Raw genomic sequence first — 14011 nt, forward strand, 5'->3', positions numbered from 1 at the left:
TACACAGAGAACATGAAAAAATGGGTGTCACCATACACACTGTAAGGAGAGTGATCACGTAAGATGAGCTATTACCAGCAAGGGGGGGGGGGCAAACTTTTGTAGTGATAATCAAGGTGGGCCATTTCCAGCAGTTGACAAGAATGTCTGAGGAACAGTTGGGGGGGGATAAACATGGGGAAATAGTTTTACTTTGTGTAATGACCCATCCACTCTCAGTCTCTATTCAAGCCTAAGTTAATTGTATCCAGTTTGCAAATTAATTCTAATTCAGCAGTCTCTCGTTGGAGTCTGGTTTTGAAGTTTTTTTGTTGTAATATTGCGACTTTTAGGTCTGTAATCGAGTGACCAGAGAGATTGAAGTGTTCTCTAACTGGTTTATGAATGTTATAATTCTTGACATCTGATTTGTGTCCATTTATTCTTTTATGTAGAGACTGTCCAGTTTGACCAATGTACATGGCAGAGGGGCATTGCTGGCACATGATGGCATATATCACATTGGTAGATGTGCAGGTGAACGAGCCTCTGATAGTGTGGCTGATGTGATTAGGCCCTATGATGGTGTCCCCTGAATAGCTATGTGGACACAGTTGGCAACGGGCTTTGTTGCAAGGATAGGTTCCTGGGTTAGTGGTTCTGTTGTGTGGTGTGTGGCTGCTGGTGAGTATTTGCTTCAGGTTGGGGGGCTGTCATTAAGCAAGGACTGGCCTGTCTCCCAAGATCTGTGAGAGTGATGGGTCGTCCTTCAACATAGGTTGTAGATCCTTGATGATGCGTTGGACGAGTTGCATCCGAGAGTGCTGAAGGAATTGGCGGATGTGATTGCAGAGCCCTTGGCCATTATCTTTGAAAACTCGTGGCGAACGGGGGAAGTCCCGGATGACTGGAAAAAGGCTAATGTAGTGCCAATCTTTAAAAAAGGGAAGAAGGAGGATCCTGGGAACTACAGGCCAGTCAGCCTCACCTCAGTCCCTGGAAAAATCATGGAGCAGGTCCTCAAAGAATCAATCCTGAAGCACTTACATGAGAGGAAAGTGATCAGGAACAGTCAGCATGGATTCACCAAGGGAAGGTCATGCCTGACTAATCTAATCGCCTTTTATGATGAGATTACTGGTTCTGTGGATGAAGGGAAAGCAGTGGATGTATTGTTTCTTGACTTTAGCAAAGCTTTTGACACGGTCTCCCACAGTATTCTTGTCAGCAAGTTAAGGAAGTATGGGCTGGATGAATGCACTATAAGGTGGGTAGAAAGCTGGCTAGATTGTCGGGCTCAACGGGTAGTGATCAATGGCTCCATGTCTAGTTGGCAGCCGGTGTCAAGTGGAGTGCCCCAGGGGTCGGTCCTGGGGCCGGTTTTGTTCAATATCTTCATAAATGATCTGGAGGATGGTGTGGATTGCACTCTCAGCAAATTTGCGGATGATACTAAACTGGGAGGAGTGGTAGATAAGCTGGAGGGGAGGGATAGGATACAGAAGGACCTAGACAAATTGGAGGATTGGGCCAAAAGAAATCTGATGAGGTTCAATAAGGATAAGTGCAGGGTCCTGCACTTAGGATGGAAGAATCCAATGCACCGCTACAGACTAGGGACCGAATGGCTAGGCAGCAGTTCTGCAGAAAAGGACCTAGGGGTGACAGTGGACGAGAAGCTGGATATGAGTCAGCAGTGTGCCCTTGTTGCCAAGAAGGCCAATGGCATTTTGGGATGTATAAGTAGGGGCATAGCGAGCAGATTGAGGGACGTGATCGTTCCCCTCTATTCGACACTGGTGAGGCCTCATCTGGAGTACTGTGTCCAGTTTTGGGCCCCACACTACAAGAAGGATGTGGATAAATTGGAGAGAGTCCAGCGAAGGGCAACAAAAATGATTAGGGGTCTAGAGCACATGACTTATGAGGAGAGGCTGAGGGAGCTGGGATTGTTTAGTCTGCAGAAGAGAAGAATGAGGGGGGATTTGATAGCTGCTTTCAACTACCTGAAAGGGGGTTCCAAAGAGGATGGCTCTAGACTGTTCTCAATGGTAGCAGATGACAGAACGAGGAGTAATGGTCTCAAGTTGCAATGGGGGAGGTTTAGATTGGATATTAGGAAAAACTTTTTCACTAAGAGGGTGGTGAAACACTGGAATGCATTACCTAGGGAGGTGGTAGAATCTCCTTCCTTAGAGGTTTTTAAGGTCAGGCTTGACAAAGCCCTGGCTGGGATGATTTAACTGGGAATTGGTCCTGCTTCGAGCAGGGGGTTGGACTAGATGACCTTCTGGGGTCCCTTCCAACCCTGATACAGTCTCACACAGTCTCAGTGTTTATGAATGGGGAAATATTTCCTCTTAGAGGTATAACCTTTGGGTGGGCTAGAGTTCACTTCATTGCCCTTCTCCAATGCCTAAAAACCTCAGCTCCCCTAGAAAAGTAACTAGAGATCCAGAGTTCAGTCTCTTTAAGGATTTCCAGGAAGGATCGCAGAGGGTCAACATCTCCCCCTTCAAGTCCCCAAAAGAACTAAAGAAATGAATTTAATTAAAGAACTTGATCAAATCTTATAATAAAGAAACAAATAATCTAATTTTATAGCATAACATGCCTATTTTATAATCCATAGATATTACCTTCAGTTATACATAAAGAAAACAAATTAGAATCTGAACAATTCAGACCCCACAGAAACCCAGTGAGAACAAACAGAGAGTTCCCAAAAGCTTAGGTTTAGTTCACCTAAGTCTCAGTTAGAGTCTTTGATCACCAAATCTAGACAGTGTGCTGAGTCTAAAACAATACCTTCCCTCCACTTGCTTGTTGGAGTCTTCAGTTGGATCCAGGCAGACTCTTCCTCTGCTGAAATCACTGCCAGCCAGTCAGCTGATGGATTAACCAAGCCACTCAGTTACATGTACAGATTTAAAGAAAACCTAGCTGTAAAATGCTTCAGAGTTAGGGACAACAGTTTGCTTTCTGCTCCTGCATTCAGCTTCTCCCAACTCACACAGGGCACACGGCCCTTTTATAAAGCAGCTGCCCTGACCACTTGCACTTGTAACCCATCTGCCTGTCAGAGTTGGCAGCAACAAGGGCCGGGTTCAGTATCTAGGGGTTCCATTCCAATAACATAATGCAAAACCGGCTCGAACCCCCACCCAGTGACCTGGGACAAATTTATACCACCCCCGCTGGGCGCCTCCAAGAGGCAATACTTCCCATCTCACAAACTCATGGCAATCGGGGGAAGTCCCGGACGACTGGAAAAAGGCTAATGTCATGCCCATCTTTAAAAAAGGGAAGGAGGAGGATCCTGGGAACTACAGGCCAGTCAGCCTCACCTCAGTCCCTGGAAAAATCACGGAGCAGGTCATCAAGGAATCAATTCTGAAGCACTTGGAGGAGAGGAAAGTGATCAGGAACAGTCAGCATGGATTCACCTAGGGCAAGTCATGCCTGACTAATCTAATTGCCTTCTATGACGAGATAACTGGTTCTGTGGATGAAGGGAAAGCAGTGGACGTGTTGTTCCTTGACTTTAGCAAAGCTTTTGACATGGTCTCCCACAGTATTCTTGCCAGCAAGTTAAAGAAGTATGGGCTGGATGAATGGACTATAAGGTGGATAGAAAGCTGGCTAGATTGTCGGGTTGAATGGGTAGCGATCAATGGCTCCATGTCTAGTTGGCAGCCGGTAACAAGTGGAGTGCCCCAAGGGTCGGTCCTGGGGCCGGTTTTGTTCAATATCTTCATAAATGATCTGGAGGATGGTGTGGATTGCACCCTCAGCAAGTTTGCAGATGACACTAAACTGGGAGGAGAGGTAGATACGCTAGAGGGTAGGGATAGGATACAGAGGGACCTAGACAAATTGGAAGATTGGGCCAAAAGAAATCTGATGAGCTTCAACAAGGACAAGTGCAGAGTCCTGCACTTAGGATGGAAGAATCCAATGCACCGCTACAGACTAGGGACCGAATGGCTCGGCAGCAGTTCTGCAGAAAAGGACCTGGGGTTACAGTGGACGAGAAGCTGGATATGAGTCAACAGTGTGCCCTTGTTGCCAAGAAGGCCGATGGCATTTTGGGATGTATAAGTAGGGGCATTGCCAGCAGATGGAGGGACGTGATCGTTCCCCTCTATTCGACACTGGTGAGGCCTCATCTGGAGTACTGTGTCCAGTTTTGGGCCCCACACTACAAGAAGGATGTGGAAAAATTGGAAAGAGTCCAGCGGAGGGCAACAAAAATGATTAGGGGACTGGAAAACATGAGTTATGAGGAGAGGCTGAGGGAACTTGGGATGTTTAGTCTACAGAAGAGAAGAATGAGAGGGGATTTGATAGCTGCTTTCAACTACCTGAAAGGGGGTTCCAAAGAATCATAGAATATCAGGGTTGGAAGGGACCTCAGGAGGTCATCTGGTCCAACCCCCTGCTCAAAGCAGGACTGATCCCCGACTAAATCATCCCAGCCAGGGCTTTGTCAAGCCTGACCTTAAAAACTTCTAGGGAAGGAGATTCCACCACCTCCCTAGGTAACGCATTCCAGTGTTTCACCACCCTCGTCATGAAAAAGTTTTTCCTAATATCCAACCTAAATCTCCCCCACTGCAACTTGAGACCATTACTCCTTGTTCTGTCATCTGCTACCACTGAGAACAGTCTAGAGCCATCCTCTTTGGAACCCCCTTTCAGGTAGTTGAAAGCAGCTATCAAATCCCCCCTCATTCTTCTCTTCTGAAGACTAAACATCCCCAGTTCCGTCAGCCTCTCCTCATAAGTCATGTGTTCCAGGATGGCTCTAGACTGTTCTCAGTGGTAGCAGATGACAGAAAAAGGAGTAATGGTCTCAAGTTGCAGTGGGGGAGATTTAGGTTGGATATTAGGAAAAACTTTTTCATGACGAGGGTGGTGAAACACTGGAATGCGTTACCTGGGGAGGTGGTGGAATTTCCTTCCCTAGAGGTTTTTAAGGTCAGGCTTGACAAAGCCCTGGCTGGGATGATTTAATTGGGGATCGGTCCTGCTTTGAGCAGGGGTTGGACTAGATGACCTCCTGAGGCCCCTTCCAACCCTGATATTTCTATGATTCTATGAGTGTAGCAAAAAGCCTTTTAATAACAGGGAGAAACAATGTGGCATTACGTTGGGGAAACACCACCAACAGGATTCATAACACAACCCATGAGCAAAAAACCCACCCCAAGCAAATTGGGGTGTGTCCTTTCCCTTTGGTTCTTGAGTCCAGCAACCCAAAATCACCCAAAGTCCCAAAAGTCCAACAACCCAAAAGTCTCTGTCCCTGGTCAGGGCAGCCCCAGAGTTCAAAAGTTTATCTGCAGAGTTTTACCTCCCAACCTGGGTGAAGATTGGGGGGGAGGGGAGGCAGGTGAAGGGGCACCTTATGTGGTCCAAAGCTGATGGCCCCACCTCTCCATGGGGCTCCGCTCTGCCAGCCGCCCCATGAGCTGCTCTAGGCATCTGACGAACTGCTCTGCTCCACCAGCCGCTCTGCTCACCGTCCCACAAACTGCTCCGCCATGTATCTTCAGGCTTCCCCACTACTTAACACAACACTCAGTGATTTCAGCTCTTAGTCAGTTCAGCTCGTTTGTGATTTCAGCTTGTAGTAGGGGAGCCTCAGTGCTGGTACACCATTAGCTCAAAGTGAATTCAGCTCAGCAGCCTGTAACTAGACTCCTAATGGAATCAAAATTAGCTCTGATATTCCAAAGTGGAGAGAGGAAGAAGTGCAATTAGCATGTAAGGCCCTCACCAGGGGGCCCATGCCACTAACTATTAATATCTATCCCCAACCTCTCTCAATTCACAGAGTTTTGGAACCCATGTCCCTTGCCTAGCGAGTGCTACTTAGTTGATGGCGAGTCCCTCCATCATAACAAAAGGCCAAGTACAGTTCCACTGTCCTTGATTCACATAATCAGGGTAATAACAATTTATTCTTCCTGCCCCAATAACAGAGACACTGGGGATCCCACAGCAGCCAAAGTGACCATTTGGGCAGCTATGGGCTCATGCTAGGTGGGGTGGGTGTGCCTATACAAATGAGATCAGCCCCTGAAATTCTTTTCCACAACTTGCCACACCTCACCACCAGGTGTCAGGGTGGAGCTCATCCTGACTCTGCTTACACACTTATGGAGCTTGACCCCAGCAACAGGGAACCTACTGGAGCAGACCCAAAACTTTTACACCCAATTCCAGAAGCTTCTGAATGTGGAGTGCTAAATCTGCCTAGCAACAATGACCCAGACCCAACTCACTCCTACCTTAAAGGGATATCTCCCTATTTGGCACATGGGTTACAGAGGCACTCAGGGTGGTGTTAAATTGTCCCAGATTCCTGGGTGGGAGCTCAAGCTGGGTCTGTTTAATATGGTTAAGAGGAACCCCTGGATCTTGAAGTTGCCCTTATTGTTGCCAATGCCACCTGGCAGAAGGGTTATGCATATGGGGGGGAGGTCTCCAAACCAACCAAAAGCAAGCTCTTCTCTCTCTTTCCCTTGCAAGAAAGGGGAATCAGAGTAGAAGAAAAGAAAGGTAAACATGGACTGGCTCTTATGCAGTCTTTCTGGGGTCAGCCCCTTGGGCCTTGCCTTATCAGCAGGTCTATGTTCTTATTTAGGGTCTACCTCCAGTCCCTCCTCTTGGGGCACCCTGCTTCATAGCTGGTCCATGCAGCTTCAGGGGCAGCAAGGCCTGTGACTATCTCCCTCATAGCTGAGCTGTCTCTGTGGTTGGTGGGCTCTGAGGTACAGCAGTCTCCTCCCTGTGGCTCCCACTCCAGATGGAGCAAGCCTTACAGCTGCACCTTGTTAGAGCTGGACAAGCCCAGGAGAGCTCTTTAATCTCCTCTTCAGAGTAAATTACTTTAATTGATCCTGGGACTCTGCAGCTAAAAGTAGGTGCAATTTCCAGAGATGGCAGAATGAACAATATGACTGTGGCCATAAATTGAGGTGTCCCCTTCCTACTCTCACCCTGGGAAGAAGAACAGGTTGGGAGAGGCCCACCATTCAGGTGAGACATTCACCCTTGGACCTTGGCAGCTAGGCCACTCGTCCTCAGCAGGCGCTGAGGAGTATGCTTGCCTTGCCCCCACCATAAACCCAATGGCCACACTTTATACCTCTACAGTATAAGGCCTCTCCTAACGCACTAACCTCCCTGCCTGAGCCACTCCCGTAAGGGCTGTAGATCATCGTTCCCTCTTCTGGCCTGCACTTTAGCATGGAGCTGCCATCAGCTCAAAGCCAGCGTAAGGGGACTGTTGCCCCTTCCTAACATTCAGTGGGGGTGTTTTAGTTGCTAGCTCCCAGTACTAAAAGGGGGAAGGGTCGACGGGGAATCAGCACCCTGAGACTGACAGCCCCCAGGAACAATGGGGAGAGGCCAATGCTCCAGGTCAGCCTGAATGACAGGGCGGGCAGGCTAATCAGGGAGTCAGGAGACCAGGGAGGTCCTGTCCTCCGAGTGAGCTGGAATTGTCTGGGTCAGACAGAGTGGGGCCGAGCTAAGGAGAAAGCAGGGGCCCGAGCTGAGCTGGGGGGCAGAGCTGTGCCAAATCCAGAGGGATCAGAAAAGCAGCCCAGAGAGAGCAGACCCTGTGCTGGGAGCAGAGCTGCAGCCCCAAAGCCAGAGGCACAGCCCAGAGAGAGCAGATCTGCCCTGGGAGCAGAGCTGCAGCAACCAGAGCCAGAGGGGCCAGAAAAGCAGCCCACGAAGCAGGTCAGTGCTGCGAGCAGAGTCACAGAAGCAGCCTGCAGAGCAGACCTGTCCTGGGAGCAGAGCTGTAGCAACCAGAGTCAGAGGGACCAGAGAAGTGGGCCAGAGAAGCAGCCCAGGGAGCTTGGATCGTAACCCCGACAGGGCGGGGGCGACACTGGGAGGAAGGGTCCTACCACTTAGAGCCTGAGAGCATGTGGCCACCACCAGAGCAAGTGTCCAACCCACAGCATCCCTGCAGCACAGCCAGGGCCTGAGCAGGAGGCCTGGGACTTACAAGGAGCAGACTGTGAACCGCCCTGACATTCCAGAGACACTGTTTGTGATGTTCCCTGCCACAGAGTGGGGTGATGTGTTTCCTTTAACCTTTCCCATTTCCCTTATTCTTTTTAAAATTAATTGTTGATTAAATAACTTGCATTTGCTTCAAATTGTATGTAATGGTCAGTGGGTCAGAGAAGTGCCCAGGGCAGAGAGAGTACCCCGGAGTGGGGACACCCTGGCCCCTGTCCTAGGTGACCACAGCAGGGTTGGGGGTTGAGCCCCCCAGAAATCCTGGGCCCAGCCTTGTTGGGGTTACGAGGACTCTGCCAGATGGGAGAGTGAAAGGGGAGTCCTCAAGGGCAGGGAGGCCCCTGGGTAAAGGAAGTGGGAGCGAGGACTCAGATCCTTTCGTTAGCTCACTTCACCGGGGTAGTGCAGAAGCCAGGAAAGTTCCCCACAATAGCGGGACTATTCCCCTGCTTACACCAGGGAACCCTGCCCTTTGAGCTGTCTTCCCCTGCTGGTTCCCCACATGAGGGGTGTGGGAGTGGGTGTGTGTAGGTGTGTGTGTGTGTTGCCCCAGCCCCATACAGGGACTGGCAGGGCAGAGTGGTAGTGCAGGCAAAGGGAGAGGAGTGGTTTCCAACCTGGAGGACATATAGCCAGTCAGGACATTAAGTAGGAATCCTGAGCCAGTTACCTAGAAGCAAAAACAGACCCTCTTTCTCTGTCAAAACACCCCCAGGAAATGGCCAATCCCATTCCCAGATCACCATCACCTCAGAAGTGGTCTGTGCCCCAAGGGTTAAACTGAGGTCTCTTCTAAGGACTCACATGACACTTCTGAAAATGACTCATGGACAATCATGGTGGAGGGGAAATGAAGGGGAATAGGAGTGTTGGAGGGGCTTGGGGACATCTCCTGAGGAAAAAACACAGATTGAGATATGGGAGCCATTGTCTATAAATCACCCTGGGATTCTGGGAGCAGTGCTGGACAAACACACCCCAATTTCTAGTCCCTCTGCTGTTCCTTCTCACCCCTTGCTTGTGGCAACTCTTTACTAGCAGAAGGTAGGGGTAAAGCCACTAAATGCTTAGCACTGTGTCTGCCCCACATCCAGACGCTAGATCTCTCACAGGCTGGATGGACAGAAGTAGCTGGTTTTGCACTTCCCAAGGGTAGTAAAGGACACAAGCACTCTTTGCAGATGCCCGAATTAGCACACCCAGGCAGTGAGTGCTGGCACAGCTCTCCTCCTGATGCCATCTTGCCTTTGTCTTTCAAAAGAACTGAATCACTTCTTGGAGCTCGTTTGCATCCCCATCCAGCCTCCTGGAGATGTACCCACACACAGCACACTCAGCCGGCTGCTGCGTGGAAGGTGTGGATGACACATGCAGCAGCTCAAGCTAGACACATGGGGAATGTGAAGAACTCAGAAGAGAACAATGTGAGCCACACAGAAAGAAACATTCCTGTTTCCACCCTTTACTCCCATCCACATCCTCATCCAGACCCAGGGACTGAGACTCTTCCTCTCCAAATTGCCAAATAAACCTCTGATCTCACCTGGGATTGATTATTGAAAGGCACAGGAGTTGGTTTTTCTCATTCCTCGAGACACACAAGAACGATGATTAATGCTGAGTCGGTTGGGATGGTTCTAGATTAACGGGAGTTTGTGAGGAAAGATTACTGAGATTTCTGTTTTAAGGGTTTTTGTCTTTAAGTTGTGAGTATATTTAGTACTGACAGCTGACACAGAAGGACTAGCGGGCCCTGACTCAAACCAGGCACAATGCAAATGTTTTCTGGACAAACTTTCCCCACCTTGCACTACAGACAGTACACAGTCCTGACCAGGACCACACCCCACTATGCCAGTCCTGGACCCCCAGTCAGTGCTGGGTTTACAATGGGTCCAGTGGCTCCATGGAGCCAGGCCCATGCTGAGAAGGGGGGCCTGCTCTGCTTGTACTGCACCCCGAGACCCTGCTGGCTCCCCCCACCCACCACTTGCTCCTCTCGGCCTGCCCGCTGGCTGGCCGAGGGTTCCTCTCTACTTCCTGGCCAAACCCCAGGCTGCTCCTCTCAGCCCCCTGGCCGGACCCCAGCGCACCCCCGGCTCCGGGCACTCTCTGCTTGGCTGGGCCCCTCCAGGCAAGTGCATCTTGAGGGAGCCCGGCCAGGGCAGGCCCTGGCCCGGCTGATCGTGCCTGAGGAGCCAGAGCGATTCCCGGCCCTGGGACCAGCCCGGCAGACACAGTCGCCTCCCAGTAGGGCAGTTGAGTTCGGCTGGGAGGCAGGGCTTCGGGGCGTGGGTCTGTGGGGAGTCGGCGGGGGGGTGCTGGGCTGTGAAGGGATGGGGAAGATCTGTATGTTGGGGCACTAGGGAGTGGGGGTTCTGTGAAGGGTGCTGGGCAGTTGTGGTGAGGCTGTGGGTAGGGTGGTGTTGTGTAGGGCGCTATGCATTTGTGGGTGGGTCTTGGGGGGTGCTGGGCATAGTGTGTTCAGGGGGGCTCTGGACATAGGGAGTTGGGGGGTGTTGCGTGGGGGGGGCTGTGTGGTGTGGCATGGGCCCGTCCCCAAGGGGAAGGGGCACGCTGGCAGTAGAGGGCCAGGCAGGCCACTGTGCGTATGGCAACTGCTGGTTTGTAAATAGTGCCCTCGCATTGGGCAGAGCAGGGCCACCCCTGCCAGGCCATGCCCCCTTGCCCCTGGCTGGCCCCTCGCTCCGGGGACTGACCTCCCCGCGCCATGCTCCACTGCCTCCATGGGGGCCCACAAATACGTTTGGCGCTGGGCCCACAAAAGGTTAATCCGGCCCTGGCCCCAGTGCATCTCTCACAATGCACCGTGTTACAGGCCGGGTGTAAGCAGTCTGGCCCAGCAGTCAGAGCAGGAGTCAGGTCTAGTGGGTGGAGCAGGCATCCAGATTGGGGAACAAAGCCAAGGGTCAGCACCAGAGTCAACTGCCAATTACCAGAGCGAGGAATTGAAGCTGCAGGTCAGATTTGATTTAAATGAAATTGATTTAAATCACAAGTCAAGAGGACTCGATTTAATCATGGATTTCTACACAGAAGTGCATTCTTGTTGGTTGTTATAACCTTAATACATATTCTTTACAACTCAGAAATAGATGTAGGTTTCATTTTTAGAAGATACACACTATACATTTTTAAATAGTGATTAATTTTGAAAACATTTCAGATTAGTTTTACAGCTATATCAGAAAATGAACGATTGTTTGGTTATTTCATTTACCAAAGGTAATTGAAGCAGATATTTATGAAGTCATTGGGAGGTGAACTATCTCCAACTGAACAGGTTAATCATTAATATTTGGAGGATTTATAATCCCTATTCCATGATGAGAGATCTTTGAGCTATAATGTATCTGAATTAAAACTATCTTTAGATAGGTTTTATCCTCAAAAAGCATTTTATCAAAAAAATCCAATTTAAATAAAAAAAATCTGATTTTTCTTAAACATTACATGAATATATTGTCTTATACTATAGAATTAGAATTTTTTTTATTTTTTTTTAAATCATTGATTTTTATCCACCCTGGTCAGAGCTGAAGGTCGGATACCAAATGCCAGAGTCAAGGGTCAAGCCATAGTCAGAAGTCAGGGTCAGTCACTGACAGTAAAATCGAGATAAGCACAGGAACTGAAGGAGAGACAAGGATAAGCACAGAGCAGGAGCATGGTGGGAGCAGGAATCAGGAACACAGTTGGGTACAGGGCTCAATACAGCCACAACAAGAACCTACCTTGTTGCTCAAGAAACTTCCTGTCCCTCCTTCTGGCTTAAATAGCATGGTTGGACGAATCGGCGAAGCCAGGCAATCCTCCAATCGGGGCTCCTGTGGGTGGTGCCTTGGCTAGGCTATAATCCTACTAGCTTCTTGGCCCAACAGGCTTTAGCAGATAGCAGGTGGAGACTAGGTTGCAGCATGTGTTTGAGACCTCCCAGGCCTGGGTTCAAGACTTTGGACATCCCATCAGTCACCCTCTGTAGGGTGACAGTGGGCTGGACTTCTCAGCGTGGTTCTTGTCAACAGTTTTTACAAGTTCTGGGGCATCGACATTTTCAGCAAGCTCCCAGGAATGCTCTCTGGCCTGTAACCCTCCCATTCAAATACCACAGTTTACCCCACTTGGTTTTAGAATTGAGGATTTTGTGGATAATATATTTGCCATGGTCCTGAACACTCATCATTCTGGGGGGTGGCTGGATCTGGTAGGGAAAAGGGTTAGCCCCATGTGGCTTTAGTAAGGATATATGAAATACCAGGTGGATTCTGAAAGAAGGAGGCAGGTGGAGTTCAAAAGCAACGGGGCTGATCTGTTGGTGGATTCGATACAAGCCAAGGAATTGGAAATCGACTTTACGTGATGGTCTGTTGGTATGGAGATGCTTTGCTGAGAGCCATACTTCCTGGCCTACAGCAAAGTCAGAGTCTTTCTGTTGTCATTGGTCTGCATACCGCTTGTAGTCCTACACCCTGGCATCTTTGTGAGAAGGGAGGGATCCCACACTGATTTCCTATGCTCTGATAACTGTCATTAAAGACATTGCAGATGGCAGTGCAGTTAATCACAAAGTTCCTAACTGAAGAAGACTCCCAGTTGCCTGACATTCTGTGTGACATGGATAGGAGCAACTTTAGATTGCTTTTGGCATTCATGGAACAGCTGCAGATGGTGGACTGTCACTTTTGGGCTCGGGAAACAGGCACTGAATGGTGGGTTCGTATTGTAATGCAGGTCTGGGATGACGAGCAGTGGCTACAGAACTTTCAGATACGGAAAGCCACCTTCCTGGAACTGTGTGCGGAGCTCGCCCCAGCACTACGGTGCAAGAACACCAGAATGAGAGCTGCCCTCTCGGTAGAGAAGCTCTTGGCAATCACTGTGTGGAAGCTAGCGACTCCAGTCTGCTACCGGTCAATTGTGAATCAATTTGGAGTCCGGAAGTCGACCACTGGGGCTGCGTTAATGCAAGTGTGCAGGGCAATTCATCCCATCCTGCTACGAAGAACCGTGACTCTGGGAAATGTGTGTGAAATAGTGGACGGCTTTGCAGAAATGGGTTTCTGCTGTGGATATGGGTTTCTAACTGTGAAGGGGTGATAGATGGCACACATATTCCAATTTTGGCACCAGACCACCTTGTGATGGAATACATCAATAGGAAGGGGTACTTCTCCATGGTGTTGCAGGTGCTTGTGGATCACCCTGGGCATTTCACTGACATCAACGAGGGGTGGTCCAGGAAGGTGCATGACGCATGCATCTTCAGGAACACCAGCCTATATAGAAAGCTACAAGCAGGGACTTTCTTTCCAGACCAGAAGATTACAGTGGGGGATGTTGAAATGCGCATAGTGATCCTGGGAGACCCGGCATACCTTACACTGGAAATCCGGACAGTGGTAAGGAGTGGTTCAACAACAGGCTGAGTAGGTGCCGGATAACAGTGGAATGTGTCTTTGGCAGATTGAAGGAGCGCTGGCGATGCCTTTATGGCAGGTTAGACCTCAATGAAGATAATATTCCCGTGGTCGTAGCTGCGTGTTGTACGTTGCATAATCTTTGTGACACTAAAGGTGAAAGGTTTGCTCAGGGGTGGAGTGTTGAGGCAGACCGCTTGGCTGCTGATTTTGAACAGCCAGATACCAGGGCTATCAGAGGAGCCCAAAGGGGGACAATTTTGAGACAACACTTTGAAAATGAGAACCAGTAATGTATATCTCTGTGATTGCTGCTGTAATGTTACATTACATGTAGTTTTCCTAGGAAGCAATGGTGACATTTGGGGCTTTACGTTCCAGCAATGAAATGATTAAACTGCCTGTGTATGTACTGGTAGTGCCTGCTATCTCAATTTGTAGGAAACAAATAAAGATGAGTTACTGTTCAAAAATTTTGCTTTTATTGCACATGAAACAATACACACACACACACACACAAAGATGCTTGGTGGGAAAGGAGGTACCAG

The 14011-nt window shown here is 49.4% G+C and overlaps 1 long non-coding RNA gene across 1 annotated transcript in view; it reads right to left on the minus strand.

Moving 5' to 3' along the window:
- Nucleotides 1-2868, minus strand: part of LOC141999786 (uncharacterized) — a 108011-nt gene extending 105143 nt beyond the window's left edge. The window contains exon 1 of the long non-coding RNA XR_012642071.1: nt 2788-2868. This is a non-coding gene — a long non-coding RNA (uncharacterized LOC141999786). The remainder of the gene's footprint in view (nt 1-2787) is intronic.
- Nucleotides 2869-14011: the final 11143 nt, after the last annotated feature.

Source organism: Natator depressus, chromosome 16 (assembly GCF_965152275.1).
Source record: "Natator depressus isolate rNatDep1 chromosome 16, rNatDep2.hap1, whole genome shotgun sequence".
In the NCBI taxonomy this organism is placed as follows: Eukaryota; Metazoa; Chordata; order Testudines; family Cheloniidae; genus Natator; species Natator depressus.